Source organism: Fukomys damarensis, unplaced genomic scaffold, assembly GCF_012274545.1.
Source record: "Fukomys damarensis isolate Sample0158 unplaced genomic scaffold, DMR_v1.0_HiC HiC_scaffold_10, whole genome shotgun sequence".
Taxonomy (NCBI): domain Eukaryota; kingdom Metazoa; phylum Chordata; class Mammalia; order Rodentia; family Bathyergidae; genus Fukomys; species Fukomys damarensis.
In genome coordinates this window covers 36,609,026-36,627,206 of record NW_022900922.1, presented here as the reverse complement: position 1 = coordinate 36,627,206, position 18,181 = coordinate 36,609,026, and the positions used below count along the sequence as shown (strand labels likewise).

Sequence of the window (18,181 nt, the reverse complement as noted above, 5' to 3'; positions counted from 1 at the left end):
TGCCAGGGGCTTTGGCTTGCTGTTTCCTGCCGTAGGCCTGGAGCAGGGGCCGGGTGCCATAGGAGGCTGCCCAGCTGCCATGGCACATGTGTGGCCTTGCCACACAGGAAGGCATGAGGCCAGGGTGTGGTATCACTGGGAGTTAAAGACATTTAGAAATTATTTTCTGCAACACAAGTCTAGTGTTTCATGTTTTTACGATCTGGATTCGTCTTGGGAGCCTGGTAGGGTTAGTGAACTCCCAGAGGGACACTGTGTGTGGAAATTGTGGTCAGCAGTCAGAATGCTCACACATCAGCTGTCCCCTTGGGGATCGCTGGCCCCAGGCATTGTGAAACATCTTTGGGGGTGCTCAGCCAGTGAGGAGAGACTGCAGGAGTGAGAAGGAGACAGGAAGAAGGATTCATGGAGCATTAATGGGCCCCATACGAGGCAATGATGAAGAGCCTACTGTGCACAGGCATTCTCTGTACTGTAAGGTCTCCACCTTGGGTACCACAAGGAGGTCCAGAAGGAGGTCGCATACCCTGCACCAAGACACACAGCTTGCATGGTGCCTAAGCACTGGTCGTCTTGACTTCCTACACCACAATCTTTCAATCCCATGGTATTTCAAAGAAAGTTCACACTCTCTGAGTACTTGGGGTTAAAGGAAGGTTGCTAATGATAAAGATTTTTATTTTAGATGATTTCAAGAAGAAATGGACATTAAGAAAGCTGTAGAGTTTTTCTGAAAGTTGTGGCAGTAACAATGGCTTGAATTCATTAGTAGTAAAGTGATAGATTTTATGTGTGATTCTCATTAATTCCATTAACATGGAATTTTAAAAATCTACCCTTTGAAGCCAGATACTAATAATCTCATTTTATAGATCTAGACATTAAGATCAAAGAGATAAGTAAACTTGGTGTCATGGCCCATGCCTGCCATCCCAAGCTACTTAGGAGGCTGAGACAGGAAGACGGCTTGAGCCTGGGAATTTGAGGCCAGGCTGGGCAATGCAGTGAGACCCTGTCTCTAAATGAAGAAAGACCTAACTCTAGAACAAGATGAGTTCTTTCTACAACAACCCAGGGTGAGTAAATCAGTGTAAAGTACTGTAAGTACATAGAGTGATCAAAAGGTAACCATCAGTACTTAAATTAGACTTTTGTTTTCCTGAAAATTTAAAAAAAATTGTTTGGACTTACAATTATTCCCCAATAAACAGATTTCAAAATCCCTCTTTCCAGAGTCAAGTCTGTGAGAACAGTGGATCTTCTGAATCATTTTTCCAATGTTAAATATATAATATACAATTTCTCCAATTGATCACTGGGGAGAAGAATAGTTTTTAAAAAGTTAGAAGATATAATCAAGGCTGCAGAAAACTCCTTTTATGGGAAATGAAATTGTTAGGTCTTATACTATCCAATAAATACCATAGTTGCCTTTCAGTCATTTTTCTCTTGAGCAGCTTGTGCCGAGTGAGCTGCGAGGTTAGAACAATCTCCAAAGGGAGTGTAGCTCCACACCTTGCTGGAATTTAGCAGTGTTCTGTGGAAGAGATCAGCACCGTGTAGCTTTTACTGAACTGAGGAACCCGGATTCCTGGTTCCCAATCAGAAAGGCAGAAAACGAGTTTTATGTGTGAGATCCGGAGTCAGATAGATTTCCCAGAAGATTCGCAAGGCCTGCGGGAGTCATAACGGAGCCCACGCCCGGCAGGGAGGAGGGGTGTTAGAGACGGATTGATAACAGTGAGACGAGTCCAGATGTTTTTATTACTTTCCACTTTGCTCCCAGCATTGGGATTGCAAATAGAGACACTAGTAATCCGGGTATGCGTGTCTGTAGCCTCCGAGGGGTTATGGGACTCATCTTCTACCTCTGGCCCGGGCCCTGCTCTGAGCCTCAGGCCTGTGTATCCCAGAGCCCACTTCCCGTGTCCTTGGGGATATCACAGAACAACTCGATTTCCACCTGTCCAGACTACGCTTGGTTTCCCCTTGAAGCCCGAGGCCGGCTCTGCTCATTATCCTGAAGGACGTGACCACCAGCAGCCATACGGGTAGAGGTGAGTAATTCTCTCCACTCCCCCAACCCCTTCCCTTCTAATTCCTTTGCACCCTTCCTCTCTTCTTCTTCACCCCTCCATGTCTTCCTTCCTCCCTCCTCTCCCTTCTCATTCTTCTCTTTCTGCCTCACTCCCTCCTTTCCCCTCCTCACCCCAAATCTACTGCATCATCACTCCCACCTGGTCCAGACCTTCATCCTTTTCTGGGGCTCACAGCACAGGCTTCACTCTTTTCACCCAAACCTTCTGGTGTTCATTCCAGATGAGTTCCCCTGCTGCAGCCAGAAGGAACAAAGCTTAAAACACATCAGTAGACAGTCATAATCACTTCATGATGTACATGTATACCAAAATATCGTATTGCATACCCTATACTTAACAGTTTCTGTTTGTCAGTTAATCCTCAGTAAAACACCACACACACACACACACACACACACACACACACACACACACACACACACATCAGTGGCTTTCTATGTCATCAGGGCAACATGTTGTTTGTGTGGCTCCAGACACTGGCATGGTGGGCACTGACATCTCTCAGAAATGTCCACCATGCTCCCACACATATGGCGAGGGCCCTTTCTATATCTGTCCCTCTGCATGGACAGTTATTTCCTCCAAGTTTTTCCTAATTATCTCACACCACCTTTCCTTGGCCTGCGGACCTCAGTGGGGTTGGGTCCTCTCCTGACTTCCTACTGGGTTAAGTCCAGGGTAGAAGACAGCAGAGTTCCTTATACCCTTACTTTGATGCTTTTCTGCAATTGTAATTTAGCTCACATTTGTGTTATTATGGAATGACTCTCTCTCCTGCCCTCTGAACTGTGAGCCCCACACAGGCAGAAATGGTTTCTGGTTTTGATCTCTTTAGTCTTAAATTGAAAGAATAAATAAAAGTGAAATCACAACTGAGTCAGAAATTGTAAATGGTGTTTCTGAGACCACCATGCCTATGAAAATCTGAACTGACCTTCAGTTCCTCAGCCTATGTAAGTCCCTCTTGCTTAGTCCTTGTGGTTTGCCTGAATTAAGATAAGAAATAGGCAAATAATTGTGCTAAGAATATCCTGGAAGTGCAAACCTAAAAGATTATGTTAAAAAGTCACTGTGGTGAATGGATCTGTAACAGCATTGATAAAATTTGATTCTGCAGAAATGAACTTGGAAAATCCCTAAGTATTATGATTTGAATCTGAAATGTCTCCCAAAAGTTCCTGGGTGAAAGGCTCTGTCCTCTAAGCAGCAATATTCTGAGGAGGGGCTTTGGAAGATGAGTGGGTCCTGAGGCTCTCACCCCATCACTGGATTAACCCACTGCTCTGTCCGCTGCTTACCCGACTGCACAGAGGTCGGGGAGGCTCTCGGGTGGAACTCCATAGGGGAAGTAGTAGGTTCCACAGTGCCAGAAGGGTGTGCTTCGTCCCTGGCCTTTTTCCTCTCTGGTTCTCTTTCTCTATCTTTCCATTTTCTGGAGGCCATAAGACAAACGGCTTTGCTTCACCAGAGCTCTCTGCCATGGTGTTTGACATCACAGGCCCAGAAACAATGGGGCAAGGTGACTGTGGAGTGAAACTGTTAACCTAAATAAGTTTTTCTCTGTAAGTTGATTTTCGCATTATTTTGTCACAGCAAAAGAAACCTAAAGCTCCAGACCTCACAATTTTCCTTTCTTCATAAGGTAAAGAGAAGAATGTGTTCTGCATATTATAAATTCCTAGTGATTTGGCATCTTTCTTACTTTTTTTGTTATCCTGTTTTTTGTTTGTTTTTTTTTTTTGCTGTCTCTGTACAATTAAAGTTTGCTTTGGAGCTCTCCAAGAGAAAGAATTCCCACAAATCTGGGGAAGACACATTTGAGAAGAGCTGTGAAAAAGATGAAGCTCTGAAATATCTTGTAATCCAAGGTAATTCAACCCATGCCATCACAACTGGCTCTTTGGAATTTCTGTTACTTTTCACCAAAGATATTCATGTCATGCTCCTGAGATTTTGACAGAAGTCAGTAAATTAATCCGACAGATCAGCTGGCCTATGGTTTCCTCAGCCTGGTGGAGAAGGAAGTTAACCTCTATCCAGAGACAGTCATTAAGTGCAAGTTTGAGTGGTGGGCACAGCTCCTTGATTTGTGAGTATATACTGGTGCTTTGTACTCTGTATCTGCGTTAAAATTCTTAAGTTACACAGAATTTCCAAAGGCAGTGGAAATGAGAAGCGATTACACGTCTGCAGGGATTTGGGTGATGCTGTACATCAGCCCCTCTGGCTCCAAGGACTGACCTGACATCGTGGCCTTTGGATTTGCAGAACATAACTCAGTTTCTGCCTTGGGTTCATCTACGTGTCTTCTTCCCAAAAGAGCATGAAGAACATCCTGAGAGTTTTCAGATTACAGTTTATTAAAATTCCTAAATCATTTTGAAAAGGGAAATGTGACCTGAGTAAAACAATTTTTTGAATATCCATTAGAACAAAACCTGGTGTTTTATACCAAACAATTAATTGTGAATTGGACTGCAAAAAAGTCATGGGGGATCATTTTGAGCTTCCATTGACTTGAAGTCACATACCCATCGCCATATAATAATGTGTATATTATGCTTAAGAAGCATGTCTGTGCGTTCCCCGTGTAATATAATAGTAAGAAACTTGAGGCCAGCTGAAGCAGAAGTTTCAACAATTTTCCTGTGAATTAGGATCATTCTGAATTAGCAGCTTGGTTAGACAGCCAATCTGGAGAATTGAGACCCAAAGTGGTGTCTTAGGTCTGATTTATTTGCTTTGGCTGTCTAGATAGTTCTGAGTCACTAGGCAATGGCTCACGGAACAAATGGGGAACTGGCCTTCATGTGCACATGTCCCTCTCTGAGCAACAGTTTAAATGTGAGCAGCTAAGACTGCCTTTCCTGTGACTGAAGGGTACCTTCAGAAGGCCCAACATCTGCCTCTTCACTCTTGCAATCAGATAGCAATGGGAACTGCATGAGCCCTGGAAAGCCCCTGGTGGCAATTGTGGGATGAAATGTTTTAATTGACAAAAGAGCCCCCTGGCTAAATTCTCATCTTTGTAGAACTTGTCAGGAGTGTTCAGTTTCAAGCCAAAAAGCTGTCAGAATGAAGGCCAATCATTAATGACAGAAAGATTAGGAGAGCAGAGATCAGCTGGCTCCTCAACAGCACATAATGAGGCAAAATGCTGGGGAGTCAACTAAGGGCAGTTGACCCCTGGCCAAGATGTAATAGGAGGGGACCTCAGTATCAAATACCCACCACCTCAGGCTGGCATTGCAAACACACAGAGCAACAATTTGCAAATATGATACTCCAGTGTGTTCCTACTCAATTTTTTTCTTTCTTGTGTACTTATGTTGTTTCAAATACTAGAGAAGATGGAGGATAAAAAAATGCACATGGCTGGGGTAGGGGTGTGGCTCAGTGGTAGAGTGCTGGACTAGCATACACAAGGCCCTGGGTTCATCCCCCAGGACCACCTCCCCGTAAAAGAAAATAGCTGTTCAAGATATGCATTGTATCTCATATATTTGTATGCAGCCATGAGCGAGTGACATTTGGGTCAGTGAATGACTGCCTGTCCAACTGTACCATATAACCCACCTGTGGAACAGGCTGTACTGTCTCGGTTTGTGGGGACTCTGTGATGCTGGTACAATGATGAGATCGCAGTGACACATTTGTCAGAATGTATCCGCACATGCCCATGTGCTTGCACCATGCTGAGCTTGGCTTCTCACACTTGAGAGCTGACATGCTGGCTGCATAGATATCTGAGGATCTCAGCTCTGGGGCCACAAAATTTCAAGTCAGGGCTCCAGTGACAGATAGAATGATTAAATGGAGGTGTAACTGTGTGGTGGGACATGCCTCAAGAAATTGGTCATCAAGAAATTGTGCTTTGTATCTCTATATTTACACAATGTTAGATGGTATAGGTAGTGCACCAAGGGCCAGTGACAGGTACACACAGGTACATCCCCCATATATCTCACACCGTATTGCTCCTAGGACCACCATGAACAAAACAACTTGAGATGGAATCAAGTGCAAGGGAAAATTATAAAATCAGGAGATGCGGTAAACACAAGATGGGTGGGGCTACACATGGCAGATAGTCTCACGGCCAACTTATTTTCAGTAATGAGGAGGGGGAAACAAACAGTAGAACAATGTTAAAGCATATAGTATAGTAAACACATAGACCACTAATGTAGTTGATTTTTTACAATTTTCAAGTGCTATATACTAAAACAGTTATATGTGCTCTGCTTTTGTACACCTGACAGCTCAGTGGGCGTGTTCACACCAGCACCACCGCAAACACAGGGGGCATGTGCTGTGCTACATTCTGACAGCTGTGAGGGCACCAGGTGACAGGAATTTTTCAGCTGCATTAAAATGTTCTGGTAGCAGCATGGTATTTGTGACCTTCTATAGACTGAAACAGTGCAGGGAACGATTCGTGCTTACATGTGTCTGTTACAAACAGTTACATTCCCTGAAATAAAAATGTGTTTTAAACCCATGTGTAACTAAGACAGGGCAAGAACTTTAAAGCCAAGAAGGTGAAATTTTTCTTTTTTCTTTTTTAAATGATGCTATTGTCAAAAACAAAAGGGGGCAAAATAATGACTACCAAGTGAAGAAGTTCTTGTTTTCCAGAGGCATTTTTCACTAGCAATTATAAAAAAAAAAAAAAAAAAAAAAAAAAAAAACCGAAAAAAAAAAAAAAAAAAAAAAAAAAAAAAAAAAAAAAAAAAGATCCTGTCCTAAGCAGAAAACAGGTTTGGCCATAAAAGTAAGCCCCTGCCCTTGTAACTTCCAGATTTACAAACTCACAGGCCACTCACATCGTGTTAGTCATTGAAGTGGGGCAAGGTTTGGCTATGAAAGGCCTTTGCATTTTTTTTTTAGGTTCTATAGGAAGCAAGTATCTAGTGAAAGTGATTGTGTGGGTTCCAGTACGCTGCTTCAGCAGACAGTCCCTGCTTGAGTTCCCCTGTTTGCTGTCTGCGTTCCCAGGGAGTGTTGTTCCCAGAGAGCAAGTTGCCCCTTGCTCGATGACAGAGCTTAAACAATGTCAGAATGGTGCGATGCTTAGTCATAAGATGTGGAAAGACCTTCATCTAGTGTCCTACACACTGATGCTCAGTGAAATCACCCTTTAAAAAGTCAAGCCCATTAAAGTTTTACATGTGCCATATGCAGAAGGCCAGTGGCTTCTGGGAACATGAGAAAGGTATAGATCTGCATCTTGTCTGTCTTCATGTCATCAGAACTCCTTTTGTTTGAATTATTATATTTAAACCTGGACTATGAGCGTAGGGTTAGAAAGTCTCAGCAAGGCCCACAGAATAACTCACCTGTACCAGTGTGCTATATCCTAGTGGCCCCAGTCCCACTGTTACTAAATATCCCTAGGCTCAGCATTTCTAGTAGTTCCCTCCAGACCCTAGGCATGGAGGCCCGTGTGGCTTTGGTTACCACATAGAGCCATCTACTGGCTGGACCCACTTAGAAGTTGGGGTAAGAATTTCCCAAGGTCTTCATATATTTCCTTACACACAGTTAATGCAACTCTGGGAGTGGCTGTTTGCTCAAGATTTTCCCAGTTCTTCCCATAACCTCTCCCAGCTTGTTCTTTGGAACAGCTTCTTTTCACGTCAAGCTTAACTTTTGTGTGTCTTTAACAGGTCAATTCAAAGATGCCAAGGAAGGAGGAAGAGAAGCAGGGAGATGCATACGGACCTGCCTTTACCCTCACCCCATGCCTGGCATTCACGATCCCCTCTCTGTAGGTGTATGACTCTCCTAGCTAAAATGTACAATGCAGTTCATTACTCAAATTAATGTGCATTACAATAAAGAGCTCTTCAGACCTGATCTAATATACCTTGTCTTTGCCATGTCTTTGGTTAACTATGACTTAGTAAATCGAAGATGTTTTCATAATATAAGCATTTTCTTGTATTGGGTAATAAGAAATCTTAGTGTCGCTGGAACAGGGCTGCTTTCCAGCTCCATCCACCTTCCTACTCTGCCATTCTTGAAGTGTGAGGGTTACATCCTCAGGGTTTCAAGAGGGCTACTGCAATTCCAGGTGTTGCATCTATGTTCCAGGTAGGAAGAAGGGAGATGGAGAAAGGAAAAGTGGCAAAAGGTTGGAAAAGGGCAAGGGCACAGGCCACCTGAGTCTCTCCTCCTTGAAAAGCTCTCTGGACTCTCAGGCCTAAGGAATCCACGCACACCTCAGAGGCAGAGACAGCACTATGTCTCCCTCTGGTGCCCCATTCTCTAGCTTCTGTGTGGGAGGGAGAGGGGACAAATAGCTTTACGAAAACTTTGAATACGGTTGAGTTTCAATGAAGACAGGATTATTTGTGGGCAGGATGTCCTTATATTTAAGCTTGTCTGGGACATTTCCAGCTAAGTCCTGTTTTCCTGGTCAGATTGCTGATAGTACCACCCCACCCCAAACTTCTTATTATGAGAAATTTCACGGCATCAAGAAGAAGGTGGATTTTGTAGGAATAGTGGGATACCCATTACTTAGATTCTGTTATTCACAATTGACTGCACTACACTTGCCTTAGCTTATTTCTCTTCATCCACCAAACCACTTTATGTTTGGATGCGTTTCAGAGTACATTACAGAAACAGTACAATTCTCCTTAGTTAAATAATTAACTGGAGCTCTATATTTGCTTGTGAAGCTTTTCCTTTTGGAGTAAAATTACCATAAAATCAAATGGACACCCTAAGTGTTTTTGCTAACTGCTGATAAATGTGTAACCCAAAGTTGTATGAAGACAAAACATTTTAATCACCCCAGGACCCCCTCTCCATCCCTTACCTGTCAGTCTGTTTTCCCAACACCCAAAAAACCCACTCTTCTGATTTTCTCCAACGTAGGTTATTTTGTCTGTCATAGAATTTGGGATGGATGAAGTCATGCAGAAGATATAACTTTGGGAAAGGCTTATTTTACTCAGCATGCTTTTGAAAGCTATCCATGTTTTTGCATGTATCATTGCAGAAACATATTTTTTTCTTTTGCTCTTTCTATAAGAACCCAAGAAATTTGGATCCAAGTTGAATTCGAATCACCTGTTTTCCAGGCTGACTTAAAATGTCTCTCCAAAGACCTTGAAACTCCCAGAGAAATGCTGCTCTCTTCAGTGGCAAAGAATGCAAACTCCTGGAAATAAAGATGGGTTTGGTTCTTTGTTTCACAGAAAGGAATTGGAACTTCTAAATAGCCCATTTTAAATTTAATGTCTCTCTAAGAGATATAAATTAACAGCACCAAAATATTATGGCCCTTTGAATGCTTCAGCCTGTGAATTATAAATTCAAGTTTGTTTAACCACTTGGAGGGGCTTAACTGTACTAGAAAGAGCCGTTAAATATTTTATGGTATCTAAATGTACTTGGGACAACAGGCACCATTCCTGCCCTCTGACACATTTTTGTTCAAGCGAGGAAGGGGACGACTGAGAATGCACATAAAAATATTCCCAGTTAACAGAAGTTGAAATGAATTAAGGACATAAAGAACACACATGTTTGCATTTAGACATGGTGTATGGCCAATTTTTTTCATGAAGAGAGCCTTATTACTTTTGCTCTAAGCGGTATTCTAAATGTTTGACATTTGACAAGGGGAATTTCCCTTCCCCTCTCTCCTTTCCCTACAGTATATATTAAACTAATTGCTTTATTTTAACAAGAGGAACCCTGTTTCCCTAACCAACCCTCAACCCCCAGCTTGACCTTCAACTCTGTGGCTCTTTGCTGGGAGATAATTGCTCTACCAGTGTGATTTAATGAGCTTTGGCTTTTGCGCATCAAGTCTCCTCCATCTTAGCTACATTTGTAACTCTCAAAGGGTCAGGTTCCCATCCTATATAATTCTTGGAGAGTCACATAACACTTAAATTTGGCCCAGTGTTTCCTTATCATTTACAATTTCCATAATACTCTCAGAGTCACAAAACTATCTCATGTTTCAGGGATGAACAATTTGCTGTGCTTTCCAAATAAAAATTCTCTAAAGAGTAAGGTAAGGCGCGCCAATAGGATTAAAACTGTCATGGGGAATTGTAAATAAAACTCAGGCTGTAACCTGCAGGATCCCGATTTGGACCTACCTTGACAAACATTCATTTCTTCAACCTCATCTCTGACATGCCTCATAAAAGAAGTAAATACATGTGAAAAAATGGCAAGGAAAGGAGGGATTGGTCTTCCTGTCATGGATGGGTAGGTGGATAAATGGATGGATGGATGGATGGGTGGATGGATGGATGGATGGGTGGATGGATGGGTGGGTGGATTTTTGGGTGCATGGATGGATGGATGAATGGATGATGGGTGGATAGATGCATGGATGATGGGTGGATGGATGGATGGGTGGGTGGATGGGTGGATGGATGGATGGGTGCATGGGTGGATGGATAAATGGATGATGGGTGGATGTATGGATCGATGGGTGGGTGGATGATGGATGGATGGGTGGATGGATAGAGTGATGATACGTGGACATATGGATGGATGGGTGGATGGAGAGATGAAGCCAGGTACCAAAGAACATTCTAATCCTGTCAGACTCAGGGCTCCTCTTCCCTGACCAGTTGTCTCTGACACAGCTGTCCTGATTCTATGGAATTTTACATGGGGAGCTAGGACATAGGCATTTCCTTCCCACATTCCTTTTGACTTTTGTCAGGTTCTTTGTCTCTTCAAGTTTCTTATAGTTCTTGCCATCCTTATTTTTTATCATATTACATTTACATGGGAGAAGTAGATCAGGTGGCCATTGGGGGATCTCTAGCTCTCTGAATTCTCCCTGTAATTTTAGTGTTATGTATGAGAAATTCCAGAATGCAAACACAGTCCCCATACCAGCCCTTACTGCTCTCCATCAACATTACCTCAACATTAATTCTCCTCCTCTCAAAGTGGACTGTCTTCATGTCATTCAAGCACCTGAAGACTCTGCTGTCAAGTTAGTGAAGCTAAAGGTTAGTCTTGTCTTTGAATATTAAATAGAATACGATGAATATTGGGCTTAAATTTCTGTTCTATCATCTCTCTTCCCTTTGGGCAAGTTATATATTCTGTGTTGATTGTCCTCATCTGCAAAATGAGAATAATACCACCTACCACACAGGATTTGCATGAAAAGCGAATGAATTAATATTTGGAAAGTGCCCAGAACAATATTGGATGAGTGGTGCATGCTACATACAGGTTAAAAAAGTGACTCAGAAGTTCAACCAGCAGCCAGGGAGAAATTCATACTCCTCACACTTTTGGTGTGCAAGGCAATGAGTAAGGTACAGAAATGACACTGACAGGGTAGATATATTTTTAGAAATTGTTGTGACTTTTGGATCTTCTTGCTTTTCAAAATAGCTGCCCCTTGACTTACTGAGGCCTTAAATTCCACAGTCACTGCCTGTTATGTCTTTGATGTCTGCCAGATGTGGTCTTTCTCCTCTGCTGGAACACCCTGAAAACATTGCAAGCTTCTCTGGTCATTTTTATTCCTCTGGCAAGTGTATCAGATCCTTCCTGAGGGCTAATGTATTTGCAAGGATTGGAAAAGACAAATAAGCCAAGAGAATGTTGGGTGCCTCCTGGCACACAAAAGATAAGAAAGAAGCAGGGAGATCAGGAGCCTTGCTTGGGGATGGCCACATCCCGGGAGCAGGTGCAACAGGGAGCTGCCCTTTCTTTTGCAAGCCTGGGTGTCAGAGCAGTTGGAATCTCAGCTTAGCCCCTTTCTAGTTGGATGCTTTTGGGAAGGATCCTAACACTGAGCCCCAAACCTCCAATTTCTGATCTGCAGAGGCAGTGATCTGGTCTCAGAGGCTGTAGTAGGAATAAAGTATATCCAGTTGTTGGAAATGCTTGGGAGTGTCTCCACATAGTGTCCACTCTGGACATGGTGTGAACCATTGCTCATTCGGGGATTTTAAATAATCTGCAATTCAAGGTTCATTTTTTACTCTCAGGTGGCATTTGGCAATGAAAAAAAAATAGCACTTTAGCCAGGCATGGTGGCACACACCTGTAATCCCAGCACTCAAGAGGCTGAGGCAGGAGGATCGCTGTGAGTTCGAGACCAGCCTGGGCTACATATTGAGTTCCAGGTCAGTCTCAATTACCTAGTGAGACCTTGTCTCAAAAAACAAACACAAAAAAATAGCATTTTAAAAATAGTTACTTCAGAATCTAGAACTCTCAGGGGAAATTCTTAAAATTTAAAAAAAAAACACACATTTTTGATGAATCGTTCACTGCAGATATTTCCAAAGAAAATTATCAATAACTCACAACTTTGCTTTCGGTACTTCAGTATCCCGAAGAATATTTAAATTCATCTTAGTTACTGACTCAGACCATTATGATTCTCTGTACTCACATTAGAGAAACCAGTCGAAGTTCACAGCAGTCGCAGTTTTCCCAGCCATTGACACTGAGCACTCAGCTAGAGTGAGTGAGAAACCGAAAAGCCAACAGGTGGGGGGAAGTGTGTATATCTGAGACTTTCAGGACAAGCAGATTTGAATTTCACTTATTTGGTTCCTATCTGGTCTTTACCCTTAAGGGAGAAACTTGCTCTGTGGGAAGAGATTCCTAGAAATCTAGTTGCTTCCTCCTTGTCCATGGGAGATATGCTCCAACCCCCCGAGAAGCCTGAAACTATGGCTGGTACAGAGCCCCCAAACCAGACACTAGGTTTTTCTATACATTCATACCTATGATGCATTTTAAATTATAAAGCAGACAGCATGAGATGTTAACAATAGTAACTAATTATAAAATAGACTATTATAATATATTGTAATAAAAGTCATTTAAAACTTAGGAAATGCTTATTTCTGGAATTTTCCATATACTATTTTGGGAATGTGCTTGACCTCAGATAATTGAAACTTTAGAAAACCAGACCATGGATAAGAGAGCTTACTGCAGCTTCTGATAGTAACTCTTTGGGATGCACCCATTCAGCCAGTGTTTCTGTCCCCAGTGTGTGGTGGGGAGCAATATTGGACTGTAGAACGCAAGACTCCCCTTCTGAAGACCTGGGCTCACCTGGGCTCTGCTGCTTAGCAGCTGAAACATCTGGGCCGACTCACTGTGCTTCTCTGGCTCTCAGAGGTGGTGTCTGTAAAATAGGAATAAAATCATCCTCCCATAGCATTATTGTGAAGCTGTCTAGGATAGGAGTCTTTAAAATCTGCCAAATGATGTACACATACCGGCTTTCCACAAGGACTGTAAACATTATGTACTACACACATGTACTAATAAACTTAAATTTAAAAATCTGTAAAATGCTATGGAATACCTGTCATTGCTCATAAGTTACTATCTCCTTTTAGAGAAGAACCACGTGTGAGCAACATTCCTTTATAATCCCAAGCAAAATGCCTAGGGGTGTGAGGAGAATAATACACATTTACTACAGGATGAGAAGGAAACAGCCTCCAGAAGATGGAAACAACCGAGCTCTGTGCAAAGATTCCACTGGCTCTTGGGTGTACAGGGAGTTGCAAAGATGGACGAGAACACCAGGATAGAAGGTGGGGAAGGGGTCAGGGCTGTGCCTTAGCTCCTCTGATGCTGGCCAGCTGGGAAGCCAGGACCCAGCTCACTGCCAGGTGAGCATAGGCAGGAAGGTGGGCTGCAAGGGCTGGCCCTTCAGGGCACAGGTAAATGATGGAGCCTTCCAGATTCCCAGGGTCTCATCTGACTGAACCTGGGAGAGCTGGCAGGGGAGGTGCTAGTCACATCCCCTGTGAGTAATCGCAGTGCTGTCCTTCAAGTCTTCACTCTCCATCTCATCGTCTTCGGGAGTGCTCCCCACATCCCTGCAGGAGGTTGTCCCTCCAAACTGCATCTACCATTGAGCAAGGGAGCCCAAGGACCAGGCTAACGTGTGAAAGGAAGTCAATGAAAAAGAGTAAACCAGTGCCAACTCGTTCACAAAATAATTTGTCTACCAGAATTAGTCCATTTCAGGTAGAGCAGTGGCAAATAAGTCTATGCTCCTTCAGGGACCAACATTTCATTTCATGACTGGAAGGAGGGCAGAGGAAATGAATCTCCGGTGTGTGGCCTCTCTTGGAAGATGTGCATCCTGAAGTGTTATTTCTGAGCTGCCCACTTTGCAGCTTGCTCTCTGGGGGTGCTCTTTCCTGGAGTGCAGTGTTCTTGCCTGCTTCTAAGAGCGTGCTCAGCATCTGGTCTCAGTCCTTTGCAAGTACAATATGGTTTTTTGGGGTCTGGAAGTTATCCCTCCAGTGTGGGCCGTGATTTTCAACCCGGTTCTTTTAGTTATTCTTCCCCTCCACATCTATCTGTTGCCAGTTGGTGTGGTTGGTGGCAGTGTGTGGTGGGGGGAGGTTAGGGTTGCAGACTCTGAACCTTCCATCAGTCCAGCAGTCTAGCAAGTGTGGGCCATTAGACACCCAGGGAAAAGTGAAAATATTTGGTGGGATCTGTAGACATCCACCATCAGCAGTGGATAAAAACTCTAGAGAAAGTGCTGCTAATGTGTACATTCCTTAGTATCATGCAGACAGTAGCAATCTACTCTATTTTGTTTTGTTTGAGCTAGGGCTTCCTCATGTTGCCCAGACTGCCCTTGAACTCCTAGGCTCAAGCAATCTTCCTGCCTCAGCCTTTTGAGAAGCTGGGATTGCAGCCTTTTGAGAAATTGCCACCACATCCTGACCCTTCCAATCATCTCTTAATTGGCAAATCTTGCTTCCTGGTCTTGTTCTGCTCCCGTCCCTCCTACTTTTTACCCTGGGTTGATTCATATGAGCTGAAGTTATTTTTTTAATAGATCTATTTTTTTATACCAGACCAGTGGTCAGCAACATTTTTTTCTATAAAGAGCTAGATAATAACTATTTTAGACTCTGTGGGTCACATAGTCTCTGTCTTAACTGCTCTACTCTGTGGTTATAGGTCCAAACCACAAGTCAATATGTAAACAAATGGGCATGGCTGTGTTCCAATAAAGCTTTATTTATGGACACTAAAATTTGCAATTTTGGATAATTTTAACATATCATGAAATATTATTCTTCTTTGGATAAAAAAACATTTAAAACCATAAACAGAATTAGGGTCATGGACCACAGGTTTGCTGGCCCCTATACTTACTACAGTATGAATTCTTTGAGGGCTGGGACTTCTCATGTTTTTATAGCAAGAGGCTTGGACCATGGTAGGTGCTTATACATTTGTATAAGTAAAATATAAAGAATTTCTTAGAAATCTCTAAGCAAATAATGCAAACAAATTTTTCCATTTCTTTGCAGTTGAATAAATACTTTCATAAACATCATTTGGTTTCATCTTTATGCCTCCTGTGATGCCTGCAGGGACTAAAACAATCCTATTTTATGGGTGATCAAATTTATTATAGCAGTGCATTTTGGCTTTTGTGGACACCTCATACCAACAGTGATTTTCAGCAGTGTGCAAACAATGTGCCCATAGAAAATGCCTTCCTGGTATTTTGTTTTTCTTTTTGAATTTGTATTTACTTTTGGAGTTGTCCTGGGTAATCTTGCTGATCTAATAATGAATCCATTCTCTATAGCACACATCAGCTTCTCAGTGACTTGATGTCATACCTGGCAAGAGGAGAAATTACACCGGTCATTATGAGCACGGAGTCAGGGTGAACTCTGAGGGACGGAGAAATCCTGTGAGAGTATTGGGAGCTGTGGAGCCATAGCAGCTGTGCTGGATGTTCTTTAGGAATCACCTGCCCAGGTTTATTCTTCTTCCAGCCTTGCCTGTTCCATGTCCTGCTAGGCAAGGTACCCAGTTGGTTTGCATAGTGGGCAACAGTGGAGACTAAAAGTAGGGAACAGAAAGAGATTGAGAGCTCACCTTTACTCCAGGGGGCCAAATGAAATTCCCAAAACAGTGAGCCAGAGTAAAGCTTTCTTCTTTTTAAATTGATTGTCTCAGGCATTCTGTTAAGCAACAAAAGCTGACTAACACACTCAAGTTACCTTGCTCCTACCTTAACTATAGCTGCAAAACCTAAACTCAAAGATTTGAAAGAAATCAATCCCTTTCTCAGCAGAAGAGGATGTGGTGCTTCCTTTCCACAATTCACAAGACCTGGACTGGCAGGATGGAGTCCAAACCAAGGTGCCATTGCCCGGTATTGGTATTAGATCTAAGTCCTTGATTACCCCGAGTGAGGGCTGGTCCTTCCTTAGTACTGTGGCAAGAAGATTCCCCATCCTGCACTCAGGATGTTCCTCCAGGCTCACATCTGGCTCCACCAGGGCACAGTAGTTCAGGCTATGGTGGAGAGCAAGCGAGCCCATGTGCCTGGATGCAGTTTCATCCTGGTCTGCGGGGCACTGCCCACCAGTGGGGATTTGCCCTTCCTATGTGACTAGGTGTGTCTTCTCTCTGAATACTCATGACTTAAAATAGCCTGTGGTTTCTTTTATGCAGCACACTTTGATAGCACTTTTGTGCTACTTGTGTAAGAAAACGTGAATGCTCTGAAACAGATCCAGCTGCAGTGTAGTTTCCATGCCTTAAGGTCTGTTATAAATTTATAAAATTGTACAGATTTGAAGTCTTTTAAGAAGCAGATCTTTAATAATTTTAATTCTTCTATATTAATTGGTCTGAATGGATTTTGCTATTTTGGGGAAAATTTGGGCAACTAATACACATTTATTGGCATGCATTTTTAAAATTAGTTTTATAATTTTAAAATCCTAGCCTGCATTATCATTTCTAGTTGTTTTTATATTTGTATTTTGCTAATTCATCCAGTGTCTTTTATTTGGTACAGGGGATCAAACTCAGGACCTTGTGCTTGCAAGGCAGGTGCAGTGCCACTGAGCTACATCTCCAGCCCCGATCCAATGTCTTTTGGTAAGCAACATTTGAGCTTACTTCTTGGTGTTCTAGCTTTATTTTAATCTAGTCACTTCTGTTTTACCCATAAAAATACTTTTTAAATATATTTTTGCTTTCCTTAGGTTCTGTCTGTTGTTTTTCCAAGTTCTTAAGCCGTATGTGACTTGTCTCCTATACTTTTTGTTTGTTTGTAAAACAGTGTCACGCAGCCCAGGCTGGCCTTGAATTCACTGTGTAGCCCAGGCCAACCTCTTCTCACCTCAGCCTCCCAAGTGTTGGGGTTACAGGTGTGAGCCACTGTGCACAGATATACCTCATTTTTAATTATATAAATACCTAACCCACCTATTTCCCTCTGAGCGCTACTTTAATTGTACCCATAGATTTTGATCTACATTGTTTTCATTATCACTGTTTTCTAAATGCTCTGCAATTTTGATTTTTTTAATGATGGAATTATTTATTTATGTTTGTTTGTTTATTTAGGTTTTTGAAATATGGTCTGGCTAAGCAGTTCTGGCTAGTCTTGAACTCACTATATAGTCCAGGCTGGCCTTGAACTTGCAGTAACTCTCCTGCCTCAGCCCCCAGACCCCCATGGTGAGATTATAGGAGTATGCCACCATGCCCGTCTGAATAATTTTAAAAATATTTGAAATGTTTCTAATTGGCAGGTATATTTTCTTTTCTAGTTTCTAATTCTTTAGTTGATTTCTAATTTTATTGCATGATAATACATGATAAGAGAATGATTATCTTAGGACTTTTACTATGTCATTTGGAAAAAGATTTATTCTGTGATTTCTTAGTATAGAGTTTGATATGTAGCAATTAGAGGTACCTCATTATTTATTATTTAGGTCTTCTATTATATACTGTGTGTATCCTAGATTTAAAACAGACTAAGTTTCCTTTTTTGCATTTTCCATTTTACTCTGTGAATGTTGATGCTGAATTACATGATATATATTTATACTAAGAATACAGCATGCTCACGTGAAGTCCTGGTTCAGTTTGCTGGGTCGCCTGGGTTGGTTGTTCACAGCCTCGGTCATTCACTAATTTTTCCTTAGAACCTAATAATTGTTTGCGGAAACCCCGCAATTTTGAAGAAACTGCAATTTTTCTTCTTCTTCTTCTTCTTCTTCTTCTTCTTCTTCTTCTTCTTCTTCTTCTTCTTCTTC

At 42.3% G+C, this 18,181-nt stretch overlaps 1 long non-coding RNA gene across 2 annotated transcripts; it reads left to right on the top strand.

Annotated features, from left to right (window-relative positions):
- Window positions 1–1,623: 1,623 nt before the first annotated feature.
- LOC117285477 lies at window positions 1,624–7,944 on the top strand. 2 transcript variants are annotated; one of them, XR_004516536.1, is made up of 3 exons: window positions 1,624–2,057; window positions 3,862–3,967; window positions 7,769–7,944. It is a non-coding gene; the product is annotated as an uncharacterized LOC117285477 (long non-coding RNA). The 2 variants fall into 2 exon arrangements; XR_004516537.1 differs by having other exon boundaries at window positions 3,862–4,188.
- Window positions 7,945–18,181: the final 10,237 nt, after the last annotated feature.